This window comes from Dendrobates tinctorius, unplaced genomic scaffold (assembly GCF_039654945.1).
Source record: "Dendrobates tinctorius isolate UK_male_01 unplaced genomic scaffold, ASM3965494v1 ptg000116l, whole genome shotgun sequence".
Taxonomy (NCBI): Eukaryota; Metazoa; Chordata; class Amphibia; order Anura; family Dendrobatidae; genus Dendrobates; species Dendrobates tinctorius.
Genome location: NW_027361784.1, coordinates 6343400 through 6368827, shown reverse-complemented (window position 1 = coordinate 6368827; position 25428 = coordinate 6343400). Strand labels below are relative to the sequence as shown.

The window sequence follows — 25428 nt, the reverse complement described above, 5'->3', positions numbered from 1 at the left end:
CACTTAATTACAAATCAGGTGTGAGGTTCTATAAAAGAGTTCAGGTGTGTTTGATCACTGCTCGTGATATTGTGAGTTAGTCATTCTCAAGGAAGCCTGGGTGAAAGAAGGAGCTGAATGAGAGTCCTGGGCAGCCCAGACAGAGGGGTTGAGTCAGCTATGGAGTCTGCATGGAGGGCTGGCGTGGCGTGGTGGAGTCACAGTTTATGATGTCAGGAGGAGGTGCTTTCATGGCTTGGTGGAGTGGCGACGATGGTGAGAGTTGCACTCAGCATGCTGGACTTGGTTGCTGAAAACTGGACTCAAGCATGCTGGACTTTTTGGCAGAAGCTGGACTCATCTTTGGGACTCTGTTTACTGGGCAGCTGCAACTGGTGGTGGACTCTGCTCCAAGGCTGCACATATGGTGATGGATCCGGTTATGGTGATGGATCCGGGTGGAGGAGAAGATGCACGCAGGTGGTAGGCTCTGTTGCTAGGAGCATACGCAACAGAGCAAAGCTAAGTGGTGTTCCCCCTGTATTGTCATTTTCCCTTGTGTGTGCTTAGTGCAGTGGTAGGATTAGTTTTCGCACCGACCAATTCCCTAGTGAGGGCTTAGGGTCAGGGCGAGTCAGGGTTTTAAGGTTCATGTGCGTCGCCCGGTGCGGAACCAGCATAGGGAACGTTAGGAGTACAGGGACTCTGGCTCAGGGGAGTGCAGGAGGTCTCCACGTCCCTATTCCCTATCACAGGGCCCACCATTGTTAATGTTACCCAGGTTCTCCTTTATTATTCAAATTCGCCTTACTGGAGGCGGGGTTTCCAGACTATTGTATAAATACGTGTAATACCTAAATTCGCCAGTTGGAGGCGGTGTATCCAGCTGCACGTCTTTTATTATTTAAATTCGCCCTACTGGAGGCGGTGTATCCTGGGTCACGCGTGTCATGGGTTCGCCTTGTGGTACTCGCTGCGTCCAGACACACGTGACCGTGACACCAGCCTTGTGCAGATCTACAATTTTGTCCCTGGTGTCCTTACACAGCTCTTGGAGTTGGCGTGTGATTGAGTGTGTGGACAGGTGTCTTTTACACAGGTAATGAGTTCAAACAGGTGCAAATAATACAGGTAATGAGTGCAGAGTAGGAGGGCTTCTTAAAGAAAAACTAACAGGTCTGTGAGAGCCAGAATTCTTGCTAATTTGTAGGTGTTCAAATACTTATTTTATGCACTATCCAAGTAAAAAGAAGTGAAAGATGGCACTCACCATTCAAATATTGAAGACTTTATTTAAATTATAAAAATCATCGGCACAAGAGCAATGTGCTAGGTGTGGACTACGGCCGTTCTGCGCTTCTACGGGTCCCGTGACGGGGGTCACCGATGCGCGTATTTCCTGTATGATTGCCGGAAGCGCCATTTAAATGCCACTGTCAGAATTTGACAGCTGCATTTAACTAGTTAATAGCCACGGGCGGATCGCAATTTTGTCCGCGGCTATTGCGGGTACATGTCAGCTGTTCAAAACAGCTGACATGTCCCGGAAAAGATGTGGGCTCACCGCCGGAGCCCACATCAAAGCAAGGCATACCGACATCGGCGTAAATGTATGATCGATGTCAGTAAGGGATTAAATTACTCGGCCATAACTACCCCCCGGTTGCCCTTGTTACATGTATATTATGATTCCTTGAGTCTCCAGGATTTCACCTTTTTGCAGTCTTCCTTTCACTTACTGTCAAGAGTTAGGTCTTCATGGGCTCTATTTTTCCAAACATTCCTCCAAATCATATATCTTAAAGGCATTTTCATCACTGCATGACCAGACTATTTTCTTGATCCTCTCCAAACACATTCACAGGGATCAAAGCTAGGTTGCTCATGCTTCTTTCTACATCCAGTAGTCCAACACAACTGGAAAAATTATGCCATGCCTACAGGCCATGTCTTAGTCTGTGAGGACTTCTGAATCACTCAACAGGACCTGACTACAGCCTTCTCTGGGTTTGAGCATACCATCCTTACCCACATTTGTTCTCAGCTGGTACATTACTTCAGTAGCTCCTGGAAGAATTGCAGAACTATCCATTCTGGTTAATGATACAACCCAGCCATTATTGTCAAATTTCACATTTTTTTATGTTAGTAGTCATTTTAAAAAATAAAAAAATAAAAAATAAAAATAACCTACTCAAAAAAGTAAGAAATATACACAGGTTGCTATATAAAAAAAAAACCCTAGTGTCTTAATTTCCCTTTAAGAAATTAAGTACTTATTTACAGGTCAAAAGGTTTGAAGTTCCAAGGAAACTGTCTCTAGACCATTTTCACATTGCAAAGTTTTTTGCTGTGTGTAGATTGCCTGGAATAGAATAGAAATAGAATAACACTCCCAAAAGAAAAACCTTAAATTCAATACCAGATAAGACCTGTTGATTTCCATCTCCTTGTTATTGCGACATACATCACAGCACTTTCACCTCCGAGCAATCGGTACCTGATAGATGAAAACTCTGATAGTGAACAGATCTCTAGATGCATCAATGACCAGTCCTGATTACACAAACTTTCTACACTGTGCTTCTTACTATTGGATTATTTTTATTCTTCTTTTACACATCACTTTTCTATTTATTCTGTGTGTTCCTCTACAACTTCACAAAACAAAAATGCACAAGACAAACTTTTTTTGTAACATTTTCTGAACGCTTTTGCTCATTATCTATTAGTTTCCTGTAACTTTCTATTCATATTTTGTTTTTACCATATATACTCGAGTATAAGCCGAGATCTTTGGCCCATATTTTGGGGCTGAAAGTCCTCCTCTCGGCTTATACTCGAGTCATATATGCCAGGGGGTCGGCGGGGGGAGGGGTAGCGGGGGTGTCAGATCATACTTACCCCCTCCTGGCACGTCTCTGCAACCAACATGCTTCTCCCAAGGTATCCGGCGCCTGTGTTCAGTGGTCACATGGTACTGCTCATTAAAGTCAGCAGCATATGGGGCAATAACATTTATGGAGCAGCATATGGGGCATAATCTATGGAGCATATTATGGGACAGCATATGGGGCATAATCTATGGAGCATTTTATGGGGCAGCATATGGAGCATAATCTATAGAGCATCTTATGGGGCAGCATATGGGGCATAATCTATGGATTATGGGGAAGCATATGGGGCATAATCTATTGAGCAGCATATGGAGCATCTTATGGGGCCATTATTAATCTTTGTGCAGCATTACATGGGGTGTATTTTGTATGGAGCATCTTATGGGACCCATCATGAACTGTATGGAGCATTATATGGGGCTCCTGATTCAATATGGATATTCAAAAACATTTAACCTACTGATATCTCAATTAATTTTACTTTTATTGTTATCGATTTTTTATTTTTGAAATTTACCAGTAGCTGCTTCATTTTCCACCCTAGGCTTATACTCGAGTAAATAAGTTTTCTCAGTTTTTTGTGGCAAAATTAGGCGGGGTCGGCTTATACTCGGATCTGCTTATACTCGAGTATATATGGTACTTTGTAATCGGCATATTGCCTGGAACATTTTCACCATATGACAAACGTTTCCTTAGTTCTCCATATAGCCTCTGTATGCCACTAGATCACATGAAATAATATTTTTTGGCATACTTTTTACCATGCAAAAACTGTATATTATGTGGTCTGTGTGTATACATATTACAGATGAACAAATCTTCTGTAATTCAAATTCATGAAAATGGTAAGGAAAACTGCATAAAAAAGATAAAGATTCCTTGTATAAAAATAAATACCGTATGTATATATATGTATAAAATACGGTAACAGCATATTGTAATAATACATATACTCCACAGAAAAGATTGACGCGTTTCTGGCATGTAGCCTCCCTTAGTCATAGTGAAGTTCAATATGTGTAAGGGCGACTACATGCCAAAAACGCGTCAGATGTTTTCTATTTTGTTTATGTATTACTATGATATGCTGTTCTGTTAATCAAGTTGGAATAAAATTTGGATGTTTTTATACAAGGAATTGGTAAGTGCAGTTTCAGTTTTCTCTATTTCATTACTCCAGTTTATAGACTGGTTTCCATCAATATCAGCGAGCAACAGGATTAAAAACATGGTAAGCCCTGATCTTTTCATGCTCTTGTGTATATGTAAATTTAAGTTCAGCAGCTTTACCAAGTTTTGCCCCACAGTTTGATTCACGGTGAATCATCAGTAACAAAATACCTGCAACTGAACTAAAAAACAAGAATAACACTGTGAGGTCTCTTTGGACTGTGTTGAACCTTAGCAAATATGGCTATGGATAAACGGATGGTGGCCAACATTCTGTTTCAAAACACACCACACTGACAGACTTTATTTGCTTTCTAAAATGTACAAATGACCAAAAGTTATATTTTATTGAGGGGAGATGCCTGTTACGCTTCTGATGTTTAAAAATGGGCAGTGTTCATAGAGGAAGCCATGAATTTTTGACAAGTGGTTGTCCAAAAAATATCCTTTTTGGAGTATAAGAAAAATGAAAAAACAAGCGGTTTTTAACAAGCCATCCAAAAGTTATCATTGTAAAATGGTCATAGTAAGGGCTAAGGGGCTGCAAAAGAAAGCCAAATAAGGGTAAAAGCCGGACAAGTGCCCCAAAAACAAATGTGGATAGGGAAATGACTTAAAATAACATAGAATAAAAAAACTTGAACCATGGAGGCGGAGATGCAAGCATATGTGTGTGCATATTACTGGCCAGCAAGATACAATAATTAGATGACCATAGGAAAAACAATGGGCAACCTAAGACACTAAACAATATGAACAATCCAACCAGTGTAAAAAGAACATCATAGTATAACATAGTCATAATCTAAAATGGCTATATATAATGGAAACAATATATAGTACGCATCATAGATAGCACTGCTGAAACAATTCTTTAATAACTTATTTAAGTAATGCTTACTAATCATGCTACCACTGTTGTTGCTGAGCAATCTTTACTGTCTTATCAACTGTGTTAAGGACACTTTATGGCTAGCAAGAACATGCCTGTTCATGAACAGAGAGAAGCTTTACATCCAGGACTGCCGCAGGCTGGTCCACAGTTTGCTCGGGGACATTAACATTGTTGACAGACCCGATGTCGATGAAGAAAAGGACTGAGATCCCTCTCCTTTCCCATCTCCCTTCAATGTGTACTTTCTTTCTTCATCTCCACCTAGTCCACATGCAAAGCTTCCTCTTTAATTCTGATCAGCGAGTGTTAGAGTAGACAGAGAAGTGGGAAAGTTATACTGATTATGGCATCATCGTTGATCACATCATGGTTGATAACTCAAAGTGCTGTAAGGGAAATGTAGCACCTCTGGCCACAAGCACTTGTCCGTGTGTCAGTGGTCAAGAGGACATTCCCAGTATCTGCATTGGTCAGGGCATTGGTGATGTTATGGCACACATGCTGGTATAAGGCAGGGATGGCACATTGTAAAGAATTAGTAACGGCTTTGGACCAAGGACCTGCAGACGGACGACGCCATGAGGTTGCAGAAAGTCTTAGTGTCCAAAAACCTAAATGCAACATTTCCAGGGCAAGCAATCTGGAAATGAATTTAGAATGAGAGGCACCTGCTGGCCCTCAAAAATTTATGACTGAGGGCCAAGTGATGGCACACCAAAATGTATGACTGAGGGATGCCTGATGGCCCTCCAAAATTTATGACTGAGGGCCGCCTATTGGCACTCCAAAATGTAAGACTGAGGACCAAAGATGGCCCTTAAGAAACTTTGAAGAGAGGACAACATTATTATTTTTGGAAGCCCTTGCACATAGTGCCTTTATCAGCCTAGGAGTACTGCTGCTCCCAAATGGGGAAAAAAATTCTGTGGCTATCCTCTACATGTATTGCAGGGTCTATTGCAGCCCCTCCTTTCAATTTTTGATAGGCCTTTCACTTAGTGCATAGGCTTTGTAAGCAGGTAACGAGATGCAATAATGCAGGGAAGACAGAGCAAGGGTTAACAAGAATGCAATTTAATTGTAACAATAGGGAAACTCCTCGCAGGAAGACTACAGGTAGTCAACAAAAGAAACTATAAATGTCAGGACCCACTAGCGCAGGATGATGACCTGGATGTCTGGTGCCGGGGGTACACCCATGGCACCGGGGAGAAGCAAATGCGAGCAGTACTAGTGGTGCTGAGGCAGCTAGCTGATTTCAAGAGAAGGCAGACTGGACCTGCAGTCACATGACAGAGAGTCAGAGGAGGAGGGGGGAGCCTGGCGCCGCTGTAAGGGGATACAGCGCGGGGTTGCTGCGGCTCTGGGGAGCACCTGCAGGAAGGAGCGGCGGTCCCAGGGATGTTAAAGGGGAAGCAGAGGTAACAAAGTCACACAAACCAAGCTTCCTGGTGCCCTGACGCGTGTTTCGCTTCTTCTATGGGGAAATATGTTTCCCCCATAGAAGAAGCTAAACGCGAAACGCGCGTCGGGGCACCAGGACTACTCCCAGGTCAGGTTTTATTTACAAGGTGTTATTTTCATATCTCATGATGGGTGCAGTTGACTGAATCTCCATATATTTACTAAGGCTGCTATGCACAATTTGCACTATGCAGGCATTATGTCATTATGACTGATGTAAAATCCACTTGCCTGCATTGCATCAATGTACTTCATAGGCAGCTGTTCACTTTAGGGTATTGATACTAAGTATATATTGAATAACTTAGATTTGCACTATTGCACTTTATTAAGTCAACTTATTAAGACTGTTTTTTTATGGTAGTGCTGCTGGTACATTTCTTGGATACATTTTTTTGATACACTTTGAAACTAACTATATCCCTTGTAATACCATAACTATTGTTATATTATATTTTTGGGATTCATTTAGGAGTTACATATAGACTATTGATTGGTCATATATATATATATATATATATTTTGTCTCCATTATAGGAGGATATCTGTATATTTTTTCCTATGATCCCATAGTTGTGTCATAAGCTACCTGTGGTGTGTAGTCCTCAATTTGCATTTGTATCTTCATTGTTCTATTTTTTATTATTAATATTTTGACTAAAGATGGATTGAGATTTATTTGAACTTGGCGTATACTTCCATTTCTGGTAGGAGTCATTTGTTTGTGGGAAGTGCCATTGGTAGGCCGTTGAATCTCTTTTGGGTATATAAGGTTAATCAGAGAAGTAGGTCCCTGTGACAACACTGTCCCCACCTCCACTTCCGAAGCATCAACCTCATCCACAAATGGCTTGGATGAGTCAGGTTGCACCAGAACAGGAGTAGATGTGAAACAGTTTTTCAATGTTAGAAAAGATTTTTTGGCTAATGGGCACCAGTTCCTACCATCTGCCCCTTTCCGAGTGAGATCCGTGAGGGGTTTTACTATCGGAGAAAAATCTTTGATAAACCTGCAATAGTAATTTGCAAATCCCAAGAAGCGCTGGAGTCCCCTAAGATCCCGAGGCTGGACCCACTCCATAATGGCTTGCACCTTCTTGGGATCCATCTGAAACTCCTGTGGTGAGATTATGAGACCCAAATGACAGCTCCTGAACGAAAAAAAGAATACTTCTGCAGTTTAACAAATAATTGGTTTTCCCTGAGTCTTTGAAACACCGTTTTAACATGTGATAGATGAGAATGTCTGTCAGCAGACTATATCATCCAAGTAGATCACCACAAAGTGGCCAATGAGGTCTGAAAAAACTACATTGATGAAATTTTAGAACACAGTTGGGGCATCGGTGAGACTGAACGGCATCACCAAGTTTTCAAATAACCCCTCAGATGTCAGAAAAGCTGTTTTCCACTCATCCCCCTCCAATATTCTTATCAAATTATAAGCCCCTCTGAGGTCCAATTTCGAAAACCACTTGGCCCCAGAGAGCTGGTTACAGGGATCAGGAATCAGCGCAGGGGGTATGTGTTGCTGACTGTGATTTTATTAAGTTCTCAAAAGTTGAGGCAGAGACGCAGGCCGCCATCGTTCTTTTTAACAAAACCCCCCCCGCAGCTACAGGAGACACAGAAGGTCTTATATGTCCCTTACATAGACTCTCAGCGATATATTGCTTCATAGCGAGGCGCTCCGGGCCTGACAAATTAAAAAGACGGGCCTTGGGTAATTTGGCTCCAGGAATAAGATCAATGGCACAGTCAAATGGTCTATGCGTGGGTAGCACCTCAGCCTCACTTTCAGAGAACACGTCCTCAAAGTCTTTTAGGTACTCCGAAATACCCTCCAGACTAACAGAAGACACCGAGACAGGTTTTGCAAGTTTCAAACAACAAATAGGTTTATGGCAACAGTCGACACATTTGGATCCCCATTTGATAATCTCCTGTTTCTCAGTCAATCACGGGTTGTGGCGTTGGAGCCACGGCATGCCCAGCACCAGCCCTGTGGGCAGCTTGTCCATAACAAAACATTCTCTCTTCCTTGTGGGAAAACCTTTTGGAAACATCAAGACTCCCTGTTCGGGTAAGGGCCCCGTCACACATAGCGATGCACCAGCGATCCCGAGAACGATATTACCTCGTCAGGATCGCTGGTGTGTTGCTACATGATCGCTGGTGAGCTACCAAACAGGCAGCTTCACCAGCGATCAGCACCAGTGACATGTGGGTAACAAGCGATGCACGTCGCTTAGTTACCCACTGTGTACCTTAGTTACCAGTGCGCTGGTAACCAAGGTAAACATCGGGTTTCTAAGGCTAGTTTCACACTAGCGTTTTGGGCTGCAGCACATGGCCGCCGCTAAGCCCCGTCCCCTGCCTGCCCCCTCCAGTCATCTCCGCCTAGTATCGCACATGGCTACATGCGATCTGCACATCCTATCTTTAGCATAGGGTGCTCAGACCATGTGCTAGTAGAATTTTGCGTGCGCTGCGCCCTTTTGATGGTGCTCCGAGCGCACCAAAATGCAACATGGTGCATTCAGCGCACACTGGTGCACTGTCTTAAGGGCGGAGCGCAAGCAAAATTCTACTAGCGCATAGTCTGCCCACCCTATGCTAAAGATAGGGTGTGCAGATCGCATGTAGCCGTGTGCGATACTAGGCGGAGATGACCGGAGGGGGCATAGCGGCGGCCGTGCGCTGCGGCCCAAAACGCTAGTGTGAAGCTAGCATAAGTGGCATGCGGCTCTTAGAAACCCGATGTGTACCTTGGTTACCAGCTCCCTGCACCAGCGCGCTGGTAACTTGCGTGCCGCTTAGAAACCCGATGTGTACCTTAGTTACCAGCGCCAGCTCGCAGATCTCCTGCCTGCCACACGCAGTGATGCGTGCTGGCCAGTGGGAGACCAGCGATCAAAAAAATGTCCTGGCCATTCCAGGACGATCAGCGATACCTGGCAGGGGGGGCCAGTCACTGGTAAGTGTCACACACACAGCAATCTCGCAGGTGAGATCGCTGTTGCGTCACAAAACTTGTGACTCAGCAGTGATCTCACTAGCAAGATCGCTGTGTGTGACAGGCGCTTAAGAGCGGAAGAGTCAATGGCCACAATTTTAAGTGTTGTTTCCAGCCTGACTGTCCCTATCTTGTGTTGGGAGATGACACAGGAGCTGACCAGGTTGAGAGAGGAACCACCGTCCACCAATGCTGTAGAGAAAAAAATTTATAGTTGTCTACCAAAACTTTAGGAAAGAAGTACCTGAAGGTCTGGGTAGCCTCCTCGACCACTACCCAGACCTAGTCATTTCCCGTCGTCAAAGAGGAGGACGGGCACTCTCTTCTCCAATGTCTGGGCTCTCCACAATAGAAACAGAGTTGTTTCTCCCGGCGACGTTTTCTCTCCTTTTCTTTTAGCAAAGTGACCCCAATCTCCATGGCCTCAGGAGCGGCCCCAGCCTCTTTGCTGCCAGAAAACAGTGACGTTTCACACAGCATGACACCTCTGGCCTGCAACCTGCGGTCCATTCATACGGCCTGGGTTATGGCATCCTCCAAGGTGTCAGGTGGGTAATGGAGGCGTTCAGACAGGCCTCTGTGGAATAGCCCTCGGAGGGCGGCATCATCCCAGGACACCTCTGCCGCCAAACGTCGGGAGTCTGAAAAGAACCATTCAGCTGAATGTTTGCCCTGCCGCACATTCATTACCATGTCCTCAGCCATACGGACCCTGTTGGGCCGCATCTATGATGAGCCTAGGGCATCAAAAAAGGCATCAACAGTCATCCTCTCAGGGGCAGAAGGAGAGAGAGAGAAAAGGCCCAAGCTTGGGGAGCCCCCCGAAGTAGGGAAATAATGACCCCGTCCCTCTGGAATTCATCCCCAGAAGAACGAGGCCTTAGGGAGAAAAAAAAGTTTACACCCCTCCCTAAAGGCCCTGAACTCTTCTTTATCCCCTGAGAAGGGGTCGGGCAGTTTTACTGGAGATTCAGGAGATACCAATGACACATCCCTACCACTAGTGCCCAGAGTCACCGTGGTGACAGCCCCCTCTACGGTGTCTACCAGCTGCTGCTGGGTATAGGCCATCGTGCGCTGCTCAACATTCAGCTTATGGAACATTTGCGTCAGGTGTTTTACCTGATCTGCTAATGCATGCATGGGATCCATGAGGATAACTCTTTTTTTGTTTTCCCCTTAGAGAAAAAAAAAAAAAAACTGGAACGGTCGTTTATAACGTCAGGACCTGCTGCCTGAAGGGAAATCACCGGCAGCAACGCAGGAGGCCGACCTGGACGTCTGGTGCCGGGGGTTCGCCCGTTGCACCAGAAGCAGTGAATGCGAGTGGTACTAGCGGTGCTGAGGCAGCTAGCTGCTTGCAGGAGAAAGCAGACAGGACCTGCGGACATGTGACAGAGCGTCAGAGGAGGTGGGCGGAGCCTAGCGCCACTGTAAAGGGAGGCAACGCGGGGTTGTTGCGGCTCCGGGGGGCATCTGCAGGAAGGTGTGGAGGTCCCAGGGATGTTAAAGGGGAAGCAGAGATAACGTAGTCACACAAGCCAAGGTCCAAACACAGAGAGGGCAGCGCAGTATTTCAAGAACCAAGTAAACCATGACAATAATGTAACACAACAGTCAGGTTATTAAACTTATGATGACTCCTATGTTCCTCAGCCACAGGAAATCTGATTAGGGTTGTAGTACCAGCAACGGCGGGTATGGAGTCTTCAGGCGTCGCCCGCCAACACACGAACAAGCTTCTGGCGGCAACAGGCGGTTTCGCCTGTTGAGCCTTTAGTCCATCAATTGGAATGGGTAATGAAGTGGAAGTCTCAACACGGTATGTGCTCCTCTGCACACCTGCCAACTGGGGGGAATAATGATCATGGTCTGGCACCTGGTACTCGCTTTTCAATGCAAGCACCGCACACTGTATGGCCGTGTGCCAGATGCTCTGCGCACTCACTGACTCTGCTGTGTCCTGGCTCCACACTGTCCCTTCGTCTGCATAGCACGACGTATGCCTGTCTCTGTGGCGCCCCTGAGGGTTCAGTCACCACAGTGGTACTGCACCTCCCCCTGAGGTGTGGTACCCCACTATCCAGGTAAGGTGGAGACACCTGACCACACTCCAACACTCACATCCCACGCGCACACCAGTAATGTAGCAGAGCAACCTTTGTTGCTCCCTGCTTGGAACACGAAGAGTGCTGGGAGGTGGATGGAGCTTAGACTGCACAAGAGAGCGGGAGAATGTTAGGAAGTAGGCAGTCTGTGAGAGAAGATCCCCTGAGAGGGATGGAGTGAAGGAAGTGCTGCGGCAGACTCATGTGACCTGGAGCTGCTGGCACAGGAAAGAGCCATAGAAAGCCTGATTCTTCAGAAGGAAGATAGTTCTCTTCTTCTCCTTACGTTCCGTACTAAACTAAGGACTAGGGTCAGAGCAGAGTCCTTCCTCAAGTTTGAAGTGCATGGCTGGGGTTCCGTCCCCGAGGTTGTATGGATACTGATGTTCATGCAGCAGACACCGGAGGAATTGAAGTCATCACCACTTTATTCCCATCTAAGACTTGGGGGCACAACAGCAACGTGGGTGAGCCGGGACATGATAGCAAGATGTCCCCGAAGCAGGCTACAGCTGTCTGCCGTACAAGTAGAGTTCTAAGTAACATCAAGAAGGAGGAACTTAAGTTTAATACGCAACAACAAGTACTTCAGATTAGGCACTAGTGTGGAGACGTTCAGAGAAGGCACATGTTGGAGGAGTGCTGGAAATGTGTACTTTACCTTGCCTGGGAGTTGGCTGAGCCCCTGACCAGGAGGACACGGCACCGAAGCGGGCATCTGTGTGCACCAGACTGTGAGTAAACCCTTGGAACTACATGCCCTTGGGTCCTCCACTTATTCTTGCGCCTTACACCTGGCTCTGCTACATCTACTTCTTTACACCATCTCCCCACTTGCCAACCTCATCTACTCTGCCCAGGGACTACAGCGCCACCTGTGGGGAGCTTCAACATCATTGCTGCACCACACCATCTGTCCCAGAGAAGCAACCCTGCAGCGCTGGTCAAACTGACCAGAAACCACAGGTGGCATCACGAATCATCTCAACAACTTTATCCCAATCACTCTACCCCTTTTACATTGACCGCCTGAGGCCACGGACAGGGTCACTGCCACTGTGACATCTCCCATTGACATCAACGGGCCCGGCACTGAGTACCCACGGCCTCTGGGGGAGAGTCAATTTTGGCATCACGAACAGGATGACGAAGCCCGGTACCACCAGGTCCTGTGTGCTGAAAATTTATTGGACTTAAAATTGCTGAGGATGTGCAAAACAACCAAAATGATAGACTGTAAAATGGACTCTCAAAATGGCCACCGGCGTGGTGAAGAAGGGCGTGACAACATGGGTGGTCCTAAGAAAAGAGCACGAACTGTCCTTGGCCTCCCCTGCCTGAACTTCTATGCAACAGCAACATTGCCCACCCCCAGAGGGGTTCGTATACTGGCTTGGTATGGAGGAAGAAGGCACCGCCCCAGGAAGGAGGAGCAAAGCCCTGTGGCAGGAAGGGAGCCCAGAGAGAAGACAGAACGCCAGGATGCCATGATTGAAGAAGGACGGAGGCCTGAAGAGCACGAGGAAGAGGAGCCTGCCTTCCCCGGCGCACTAGTTGAAGGCTCCGGCCCTGTTTCTGTGATGGACCGTCAGCAGCTGGAGGAAGAAATCGCCATGCTGAACCACAGTCTGCGGCTGAAGCAGGAGGCTCTGCAGGCCTTGGATCGGCAGCGCACGCAGGAGGGGCCTGCAGAAATGGTACCTCCACCACCGGTACCCGCCGCTGCTGCACCAGTTCTCCTCCAGGCAGCACCTGTGAAACCCGCGGCCGCTGCTATGCCATCGGCAGCGCCTGTCACCACTTCCACGCTGCTGCCGCCGCCTGCCAGGAGGAGTTACCTGAGGACCTGGGAGCTGAATGTGAGGCAAAGACTGTGATCTTGCCTGGACCTGGCGCGGTTGCGCAGGTCCCACCGGAAGCCTCAGCAGACTCTGAACCAGCATAATACACCAACAAAGCTAATCCTCTAAATCTGAAGCTATAGCTTCAAAGACACTACAGGAGTGTTAATGTACTGTCACACTTAGCGATGTACCAGCGATCCCGACCAGCGATATGACGCGGTCGGGATCGCTGGAACATCGCTAAGTGGTCGCCAGTGAGCTGCCACACAGGCAGATCTCACCAGCGACATCGCAGGGGACGGGGGTCGCTACTTACCTGTCACACTAGGCGATCCTGCGTCCTCCCGCCCGGCTCCACGCTCGTCGCTCGTCTCTCCACAGGAAGCGCCGCAGGAAGCTGACGAGAAACAGTCCAGGACGTTCTCGCGAGATCAGCGATAACCAGCGGGGGAGAGGTCTTAAGTAAGTATCAGACACAGCGATATCGCTTGCAATATCGCAATAACATCACAAGTTATAGCGATATCGCTTAGTGTGACAGTACCTTTAATCAAACAACCAAGATGTGAACACTTAATCTAAAGAGTAAATTAACTACATAGAAATAAGGTCACCATAAAAGGAAGTTAATCAATAGTACAAAATTTATTAGAAAAATGCTTACAGTATATTTAATAATAGATCATTACAATAATTGTGAGGGCTGATATATAATATGAGACAACCTAACAGAAACAACTGGGACTACAAAATAGGAGCATGAACCTACTGGGGTTCAATAGAAAGACAGTGCAATATGACTGGTTTGCTAATACACAATTCCATATAATAAAACAACCAGATAAAATCCCCCAGACACCAATGCTATCCCAAAACTTTTTTTTAGGATGCCAGAAAAATACAGCATATCAGATAGATAGTAAGGTTAAATGGTAATATGGTTACCACTAGATATGAGCGACTGCCTTTTTTCTGGTCGAGTCGGGTTTCATGAAACCCGACTAACTCAAAAGTAGGGTCGAACGAAATCGGCTGATTATCGTGAAAAGTTGAAGGCCGACTGACACACGAAACCCAATGCAAGTCAATGGGGAAGCAAAGTCGGCAGGGAGTGGAGGACAGGAAACACCTACAGTGCCCTTTTGAATGCCAAAAACATCAATTCTGATTACTGAAGCTTTTCAACCTTAATTTACTTCATACTACTAGTTACGCACTGAAAAATGGGGGTTATTTGGCTAAATTTGTGGGGGGGGTAGGGCTGGCTCCAGGTTTTCATGTGCCCTGGGCCAAAGCGTGCCCCTTTAACACATACCACAACTCATGATGCTCCGATACCGCAGAGAAATAGCGGCATAGTACAATGAAAAATACTTCACTTTTTACATCTCATGACTGATATCCATTTTTCATAGCTCCAAAAACGGACAGTATATTACTGCATACAGTATTATGGCCACCGCATAGCGCGCTATACAGAGTAATAAGGCCCATATATTTCTCCATACAGAATCATTGGTCCCATATAATGTTTGAAAAGGTATATGATGAGCTCCACATAATGCTACAGTATATGTTGGTCCCCATGGATGAAGCTCCACTGTTTTATGGGCCCAAATAATGCTCCATACATAAAGGGCCCCATTTCTAATGCTCTAGTGTATAATGTGCCCTGTAAATGCTGCTCCAGTGTCTGATGTCCACCTTTGGAATGCTCCAGTGTATGGTGGGCCCCATATATCATTCTCCAGAGAATAGTGCTCCCCAAAAATTGCTGTCCCAACATTGAAAACAATTAAATAAGTCTCCTCGCTATGGAATCCCTGTACTAGTCTGGACTCCTCGTCATCCCCATCTTCCATCTTACTGCACTTGGCTGTTTAGGCAGAGGGCGTACAGACGTGATGTCATTGCGCTCTCTGATCAGAATATGACTGTCAGGAAACGCGGAAGTCGTCATGGCGGTGGAGCAGGGAGAGGTAAGTATTTCAACTTTGCAAGTGCTGTGATCCTGAGCAAGCAGGGGGGCCCACTCGTTGGCGACGGCAGTGGGACAGGGCCCCTCTAATAGTACGGCGGTGTGTCTGACGGCGGGTCCCTCCCCCTCCCACCGGCAGAGACACTTTTGTGTACTATGAGGGGCCCTGTGCCAGGGCTGTCGCCCATGAGTATGCCCCCCCACCAGGTCAAGGAACCTGCACTTTTATCTGCACCTTCCTCTTTTTCACCGTGTCAGGTGGTATAGTATGTGGGAAGGGGAACCTGAGTATCCTCTGGGTCAGATTCTGGCTGTGTAGAGTGTGAGGGGAATGTAGTGGTCTGGGTCAATGTACCAGAAGAATCATCTAGCAGTGGCTGGGCATCAGTGCACTTGTGGCGTCCCCAGGAGTACGGTCGCCACAGTGGCATTACCTTCCTCCTAGGGAGTGTGATGTCATGCTTGGGAGCAACGAAGGATCTCTCTAGCAGTTAAACCAACACACAACACATTTCCCACTCCACGCCAGCAGGGAGACCTCTGAACATGACTCCTGAGGAGCTGCTCTCTGTGGTTGGGAGGAGGTAAGTTAGGCCATTCTGTGCAGGGAAGGGGAAGTGTGTGGACATGAGAAGGGGAGCTGGAGGATGAGCAGAGCGCATGGTCCGGATTCCGGTCTCCTAGCTTGTAGGGACACTGACATTACTGCAGTAGAATCCGGAGGAAGTAGCAGCTGTAAATGCTCTGTACCCAACTGAGGCTCAGAGGCCCCAGCATCGACGTGTGTGAGCCAGAAGGAAAAGGCTACGGCTGCCAGCCGTACGAGAAAGTTCCAAAAGAGAGTCAACAGGGGGAACTTCATTGAACTCAGCACTGCGAGTACCTCAGATAAGCGCTAGAACGGAGGCCACACTACCTATCTGCAGAGACAAAAATCCAAATTGGCTTCCAGACTGACCAACTCCTTCTCCATCTGTACTCTGGGTCCTGGACAGCACCTACCAAGTACAGGTAAAGGAACTGCACGACTGTGTCTGTCATCTTTCTCCTACGCCTGGTGCACGGCTCAGCTACATCCTGCACTGCACACCATCTCCCAACTCTTTCATCTGCCCTGCGACTACAGCCCTACCTGTGCAGGTCTTCTACATCTTAGCTGCACCACAACATCTGTCCCACAGAAGCGACACTGCAGCGCTGGTCAATCTAATCAGAAACCAGAGGTGGCGTCACGTCTCATTCACTTATAAACGTAATTCACCCCTTTGCATGGACGCCCAGGGCCACGGAACGGGTCACCACCACTGTGACACATCCCTGTGAGACACCGGCCCGGTACCGATTAACCCCACTGCCCTGGCTGGCCACCCACACTCCATGTCAGATTCGTCTTGGACTGGGGAATTCACGATTTGACTTCATAACCCAGGCATGGTATGATAGAAAGCTCTACATGGACTAATGTGAAGTGTGGCCTGCTGCCTCATTCAGTTTGGGTGGGGGTGCAGGACACAAGGAAAGGGGTTCTTCCTGACCAGGAGCCAGCACTTGACCACTCAGTGTTTGCATTTTTTGAAACTTCAGAAGAGGCGGGCATATTTGATGGAGTCTGTTTCGGCAATGTAAGCCAAAAGCAGTTCCTCATGCTCCGCCTTTAAAAGCGGCTAACCTACTCCCAGAAAAGGTATCATTCCAGGCGTTCCGGAGTCAGACTATGACGCAGGCTCAACACCTCCTGCCTTAGCTGCTATTGTGCTTTTGCTACTACCAGCAGATGCACCACCACCATCATCACCAGCTGGCCCCCCTGCGCCCACATCCGTGGCCTCTTCCGCCAAACTTCAAAATTTTGCACAAAATACCATCAGATATATGGCACTGTATCAGAAATGTACAGCTCTTTTCAGTCAAAGGATAATTGTCAATCTCCATATATATTCCATCAGTCACACAGACGCTCACAGGCTCAGTATAGATCAGACAAGAATATAAAAAGTAGACAAAGTGTACAGTATCATCAGATAGCAGGTATATATAGCATAGTTTAAACATTAACAATGTACGTCTATATATCAGGAGTAGTGTTGAGCCACCACGCTAGTGTTTTGGTTCGTCACACAGGAGGCAAGTTCGTCGAATGTTCGTCGAACCCCATTGAAAACAATGGCAGACAAACACAAACACATACAAACACATAGAAAACAATTACAAAACACCTTAAAAAGTGTCCCAAAGCAGAGAAAATGCTCAGAAGACAAAAATTACATATGGAAAAGGGCAACTACATTTAGAAAAGAGGTGGCGGAGTAAAAGGAGGAGGTGGAGGAGACACAGATATAGGCTTGTCATTCCCTTATGAAGTCAAGAAAGGCTGGACTAAAAATGTAAAATACCAACCCAAAAAAAAAAAATTCTGAAATCTTACACGATCATATACCGTCGGACTTCCCACCAATAAATTATGCCAACTGGCGTTCGGGCGGCGTTATTCCCACGAACCTCCAAACAGCGTCCATGAAGGTAAAGTGTTTGCTTTCCGGGGGCAGTATGATTGCAAAGCTGAACCTTAAAGGAATGTCCAAAGGGGCACCACCAGGAGTGGAGCCTGCGGCTTAATTGGACTCCACCCGGGAAACCACAATCATGCCACCTCAAGAAAAGTTGCACATATTGAAAGCTTTGTTGATTGTGTGTGGTGTGGTATGTCTGTTCGTAGTTGTGCTAGCAATTTGTCAGCTTTATTCCATTAACGAACGAGACTCCGGCATGCCCCCGCGGTACGCGTCAAGCTTACTAGAGGGATACGCGAGGCTCTGGCACTATCAAGGTCTATCATGGCGTTACATGTCCTGGGCTGCATGCGCGCTACACTGAAAGGACCAGCTTTTGTCGCTTACAGGTGCAGATAACCAGCAGAACACCGTTAGTAATGGGGATCTGTGATTCCAATTATTCCCCGCGAACGATGATTTCCCAGTAAGTGCAGGTCAACCGCAATTCCTGAATTAGGCCTAACCGGCATTCTTGAAAAAAAATGCAAAATATGGCGTGTCCAAACCACAGTTGCTGTAGCTTGCTTAACAGCTCGGCAGCCGTTCTCAGGCCCAGTATGGATTCGACAAGATTCTAGAAAGTTGATAAAGGGTACAGTTTCACCGGGTAACACGTATATATGTAGCATAGTTTACACATTAAAAACATAGGTCTATATATCAGGAGGCAGGCTCAGACGGTCTCAGGCCAAGTATGGATTAGACGTGATTGGACAAAAGTGAGAAAGGGTAATGTATCACCGGATTACAGGTATGTATAGCATAGTTTAAATATTTAAAATCTCCATGTTCTCAGTATGGATTAGACAACAATCTAAAAAGTAGAAAAAAGGAAATTTGAAGCGTACACCAGTATACACTTTTGGTGGTATTTTTAAATCTTCATATATATTTCTGTCTCAGTAAGACAGTCCAGACTCTCCGCAATAAGAAATGAGATGCATACAATTACTGACATAAATTCTAGTGATTGCAGAAATCTAGGAATTCCTATTCAAGGGATAAACTTCCGTCACAATTCTCAGAGGCGATGTAGACCCTCAATTAATTAGTGTGTGGAGACAGCGAAAACCTTTCTTTGTGAAGAAAGTGTTGCTGTATCGCAGTACCGTTGATCCCATCGCCATTACTCTTATCCATATAATTTTGATCACAGGGAGAGATGTAAACATGGTGCTTACTGCCTATCATGCTATGTCACATAACTGTGGAGTGCAAAAGACAAAAGCCACAGGCAATTCATTTGGATTGGCATGAGAGGGCACATTTAAAAATGTGTGCTGGAATGTCACACGTCTGTGGGTAGGAAAACTGTGAAAGCTGATGAGAAACCACCACTGCATCTCATTGTGAATCGACGTCCATAAGAAATGGAAGCTATTGATCATCAGAAGCTAGATCCCATCCAGCGGGACAGGGCATAGCTACGTCTTAACCATCATCTTCTATCAGTTCACCAAATTTGTAGTGGCAGTCCCAGTGAAGGATTTGACAGCCCAGGCTACACAGCGGAGGAGCAGGGAGAGGTAAACATTGCAAATGCTGGGGCCCTGCCCAAGCAAGGGGGGCCCACTCGTGAGCGACGGTACTGGCACTGGGCCCCTCATGGTACGACGGTGTGTCTGACGGCCCCCACCGTCAGAGACACTTGATTGCACTATGAGGGACCCTGTGCCAGTGCCCACGCCCAAGAGTCGGCCCACCCACCTGTCCAGGGCAACGGCACTCGCACGGTTGCATGCGCTAGGTGGTGACCCCGGCCATGGGGGGGGGGAGGCAGCCCAGTTAGGGAGGTTTACAAAATGGCATATGTTGATGTGGGACATTCACCTGCTGCTAAAGGCGAAATTGGTCAAGTCCCAGGAAGAGGCGGACCAAAGAAAGCCATTTTTCTGTCAACCTATGTGTCATCAGGGTAAGGTGTGACAAAATCCTTGGAAACCCATGCATGGTTCATTTTAATGAAGGTTAGATCATCCACATTTTGGGTCGACAGACGGGTCCTTTTTTCTGTCAGGATTGATCCAGCAGCACTGAAGACTTTCCGATAGCACACTTGCAGCTGGGCAAGCGAGCTCCTGTAAGGCATATTATGCCAATTCAGGCCAGGTGTCCAGTTTAGCTGCCCAATAGTCAAATGGGAATGACCTGTGAGGGAGAACATCGATATGGGAGGAAAAGTAGTTTGTAACCATAGTTGACAAGTGCTGTCTCCTGTCACTTTCAATCGATGCAGTATTACCAGTCGTGTGAGCGGGACTTGAAAAATCAGTCCACAACATGGTCATGAAACCCGTGTCTCCAACGCCACTTCTGATGTGTGCACCACCAACACCTCTTCCAAGTTGCCCCCGGCCCCTACTGCTCGTGTGACAGCCATCACCGCTGCTGTGTGCTGGGAATGCCTCAACCAACCGGTTTACCAGAGTTGCTTTTTTGTTAGCCAATATTAGGTCAAGGTTCTCCTGTGGCATGATGTTTTGGAATTTGCCTTTATAGCGTGGATCCATGATACTGGCCAACCAGTAGTCATCATCGTTCATCATTTTGGCAATGCGGGGTCCCTTTTTAGGATCTGCAAGGCATAGTCTGACATGTGGGTCAATGTTCCCGGTGTCAATGATGCACTGCGAGTGCTGGGTGGAGGAGCACTTTCTGGCAAATCCACATCCCTCCAGTCATGCACAAACCCAGTACCAGACCTTGACACACCAACATTTTCTCTTGCCCCATGAGAAGCATCCTCCTCCCCTAAATAATCATCCCCATCATCATCCTCCTCTTCTTCGTCCACGACAGTTCCCTGAACAGACAATGGCTGACTGTCATCAAGGCTTCCCTCCTCCTCTTCCTCATCATCCTTGGCTGCAGACGCCTGCTCCTTGATGTGCGTCAAAGTTTGCATGAGCAGACGCATAAGTGGGATGCTCATTTTTATGATGGCGTCGTCTGCACTTACCAGCCATGTGCATTCCTCAAAACATTGAAGGACTTTACAGAGGTCTTTCAGCTTTGACCACTGCACACTTGTCAACTCCATGTCTGCCCTCAAAGTGCCTGCCCGTGTATCCTCCCACAAATGCATTACGGCCTGCCTCTGTTCACACAGCCGCTCAACCATGTGCAGGGTGGAGTTCCACCTTGCTGCAACGTCGATAATTAGGCGGTGCTTGGGAAGGTGGAGCAATCGCTGCAGCTTCTGCATATGACTGGAGTGTACCGGCGACCAGCGGATGTGCGAGTACAGTCTTCGAACCTTATGGAGCAGGCCTGTTAACTCCGGATAATTATTGAGGAAGCACTGCACCAACAGGTTCAAGGTGTGAGCCAAGCAAGGTATGTGTCTGAGTTTTGAAAGGGCTATGGCTGCCACAAAATTCCGGCCGTTATCGCTAACTACCTTGCCTGCCTCAAGATGTAGACTGCCCAGCCATGACTCAGTTTGTCGCTGAAAGTAGTCGGCCAGTACCTCCGCCGTGTGTCTGTCACCCAAACACATCATCTGCAACACAGCCTGCTGACGCTTTCCACTAGCTGATCGATAGTGGGACACATCGTCTGCACCACTGTCAGCTGCGGATGCAGTGCTCGTGCGACTGCGCTCTGTGGACGAGCTTTCGCTTCTGGAGGAGGAGGAGGGTCGAACGCCTACAGCCAACTGTTTCCTATACCACGTGCTAGGCAGCACTGTGCCATCACAGCTGTCCCCTGTGGACCCTGCATCCACCACATTAACCCAGTGCGCAGTGATGGACACGTAACGGCCCTGGCCATGCCTACTGGACCATGCATCAGTTGTGAGATGCACCTTTCCACTCACTGATTGCTTGAGTGCATGGACAATGCGATCCTTCACATGAAAGTGGAGGGCTGGGATGGCTTTGCGAGAAAAGAAGTGGCAACTGGGTAGGTCGTAGCATGGTACTGCGTAGGCCATGAGTTCGCGGAAAGCTGCGCTTTCAACCAACCGATAGGGCATCATCTCTATCGAGATTAGTTTGGCAATGTGGGCGCTCAAACCCAGTGTACGCGGATGAGAGGATGAGTACTTCCTTGTCCTACTCATAGTCTCTGGTAGGATGAGCTGGACTTGAGAGCTGCATATGGTGGAACTAGCGGTGGACATGGCGGACTGAGAGAGGGTTGATGATGGTGATGGAGTTGGTGTTCTTTCTGATGGCCTAGATTCAGTCTTTCGTAGCAATAACATTGTGATTCCCTGACTGCTTTGGACTTGCGACGACACCTCAACATTTGCTGCTGGTGGTGTGCTAACCGGTGGACTTACAGTGGGGTAAACAATGTAGCGTTGCTGACTACCTTCTTTGGGAGTAGTAGCACATGTTGTACGTGACTTTTGGTAGTCCGTCCACGCTTGCAAGTGCATGGTGGTTAAATGTCTTAGCATGCAACTGGTATTCATATTTCTCAGATTTTTCCCTCGGCTAAAGGTCTTTGCGCACTTCTTACAGATTACCTTTGCCTGATCATTAGGATTTTGTTCAAAAAAGTGCCACATTGCACTCTTCCTACTATGGAAGACATTTTGAGGCCTTGCACGCTGTGCTATTTTTACCGTCTGGCCAAGCTGTCCTGCAACTCTTTTGGTTTTTGTAACCTGTTTTTGGACTGCTCCGTGCCTGCCAGATAACAGCTATTGTGATGTTGATGCCTGCTGTGGATGCTCCTCCTCCTCTTCTGAGCTATTGGCAGCAGCACCCTCTACCCCCACTGGATGCCAATCTGGGTCATCCATCACCTCCTCTTCAATGTCATGTGCACCTTCCTCTGTGTCACCGTGTATGGTGGTATAGTACGCGGGAAGGGGCACCTGAGTTTCATCTGGGTCAGATTCTGGCTCAGTACACTGCGAGGACAATGTAGTGCTCTGAGTGAATGTACTAGCAGAATCATCTATCAGTGGCTGTGCATCAGTACACTCCATGTCAGATTCATCTTTGCCTGGGTAATTCATGATTTGACTTGATAACCCAGGCATGGAGTAATCTGTAGTGTGGCCTGCCGCATCCTTCAATTTTGGTTGGGGTGAAGGACACAAGGGAAGGTGTGGTTCATGAACATGAGCCTCCAAAGATGACTCAGTGCTTTTATTTTTTAAATCTTCAGAAGAGGAGGCGATAGAGCTGGAGGCTGAGTCAGCAATATAAGCCAAAACTTGTTCTTGAAGCTCCGGTTTTAAAAGCGGTTTACCTACTCTCAGAAAAGGGAGCCTTCCGGGCCTTGTGGAGCCAGACGATGATGCAGGCTCAACACCTCCTGCATTAGGTGCTATTTTGCTTTTGCCACTACCAGCAGATCCACCACCAACACCATCATTACCAGCTGCCAACCCCCGCCCACTTCCACGGACTCTTCCACCACACTTCCTCATTTTTGGGGAAAATGTACCCAAAAAACCACCAACTATAAAGTACTGTAAAACAAGGTACAAGGTGTATATAGTAGTGGGGAGAATTGGAATCTCAGTAGACTTTAGGACACAGTTGAATTCTGTCAGGCCCTGTTTATTTTACACCGCAATGTGACAGGCAGATTCTGGATGGTGTAATAAAGGTGGATAGAGGACTGTGGAGAATTGGAATCTCTGTAGCCTTCAGGACACAGTTGGATTCTGTCAGGCCCTGTTTATTTTACACCGCAATGTGACAGGCAGATTCTGGATGCTGTAAGAAAGGTGGATAGAATGTGGAGAATTGGAATCTCTCTACACTTCAGGACACAGTTGGATTCTGTCAGGCCCTGTGTCTATAACACCGCAATGTGACCGGCAGAAATTGCCTAGTGTATGACAAACTACAAGGTGTATATAGAATTGGGCAAAATTGGAATCTCCCCAGAGTGTAGGTCTGTAAGAATGGACAAACTCCTTGGCTTTTCCTTACAGAGTCACACATGTAGATAGCTTCAGTTTGGCCATGATAACAGCCGTTACACGGTACTGAGAGAGGAGCGTGCACGTTCACCACTGTACGGTGTATGTAAAATTGTCAAGCTCCGTGTTTTTGTATACAGACTGACACACGCTGTCTCTCTCTAGTTTTGAATGTAATCAAACAGCAAATATACTAAACTGTTTTTAAAACAGACAAAACTATAAGGTGTAGGTCTGTAAGAATGGAAAAACTCCTCGACTTTTCCTTACAGAGTCGCACACATAGATAGCTTCAATTTGGCCGTGATAACAGCCGTTACACGGTACTGTGTGAGGAGCGTACACCGCTGTACGGTGTGTGAAAAAATGAACGCTCACTACCTCACCAGGACAAAACAATACAATTTGGATTGCTTTTAAAAAAGCAGTTTGAACACCAGTGTGCACACAGCAATGCAGCTAGCCTTAAAAGGCAGGCTAATCACCACCAGCGCTGCTGCACAAAAGCAAAAATCTTCACCTTTCACTGCACACTAACTACAGTGAAAAGCGCTAGCAGCAGAAGCATTTTTTTTTTTTTTTGCCTTCCTAACGCTCTCCCTACAGAATCAGCAGCTCTCCCTATTCTGAGATCAGCATGAATAACATGGCGGTCGGCGTCCCCGCCCTTTTATACCCCCTGTGACGCCACACAAAGCAAGCCAATCACTTGCATGCACTTCTCCAAGATGGTGGTGTCCGCTGCCTATGTCATCACATTGCCCACAGTGTCCGTTCTTCCTGATTGGCTGAAAAAGGGCACTAAAGCATCTTTTGAAACGTGACTTTGGCGCTAAAGTCGCCGACCTCATGGCCGACCTCACGCTAAGGTCGGGTTTCGTTTAAATGAAACCTGACTTTGGCAAAAGTCGGCGACTTTTGAATTTTTTCGACCCGTTTCGCTCAACTCTAGTTTCCACAAAAATTTTATGTGAAACAATTAGCCTACTCTCATTTAATAAGTGGTAACCTATGCTATAATTAAAAAAAAAACCCTTTTAGAAAAGGTATACCTGAAGTCATGGTGTTAGCAGGTGAAGGTTGGTGCCCCTACTGGAGTCCCACTCAGCAGCCTCAACATACGTTTCACCAAAAGCAGCTTCATCAGGAGGCGTGGCTTGATGATAACACGGGTGTCTTATATAGCAAATATGGATAGGACGATATGGAACAGCTGAGACAAAGCTCAGCCGGTATGTGTTTGCCTTAGGGTGTCGTCCTAGGCTGCAATCAACATGCAGTCCTGTACAGCTGCACAGATGTATAATTAATTACCTTAGATGAAAGGTGAAGGAGCATACTGTAGCATATGAACACTGGGTACATCAGTCGGCGCATGTAGCCATGATGCCACGCCCCCGATGCTGACATAGGCAGTCGGCACTCCATGTGACCAGGGGGAGGATGTGACATCATCCTCCGGGTCTTCGAGGTAACCAAGATGCCCAGCCCAGACATTGGACCGCAGCAGCACACTGGCATAATGTGTCCGGATGGAACAACCAGCTAAAAGCAGGGCTCTTGAAAATAGAACACAATGTGTAGAGGTTCTAGCCTAGATAATAAGCACCACAACAAACATTGGTATAT

At 47.0% G+C, this 25428-nt stretch overlaps 1 long non-coding RNA gene across 1 annotated transcript in view; it reads right to left on the bottom strand.

Annotated features, from left to right (window-relative positions):
* The window catches only part of LOC141101377 (uncharacterized), a 50367-nt gene extending 25430 nt beyond the window's left edge, over nt 1-24937 (bottom strand). Inside the window, exon 1 of the long non-coding RNA XR_012234955.1 lies at nt 24852-24937. This is a non-coding gene — a long non-coding RNA (uncharacterized lncRNA). The remainder of the gene's footprint in view (nt 1-24851) is intronic.
* Between the last annotated feature and the right edge of the window lie 491 nt (nt 24938-25428).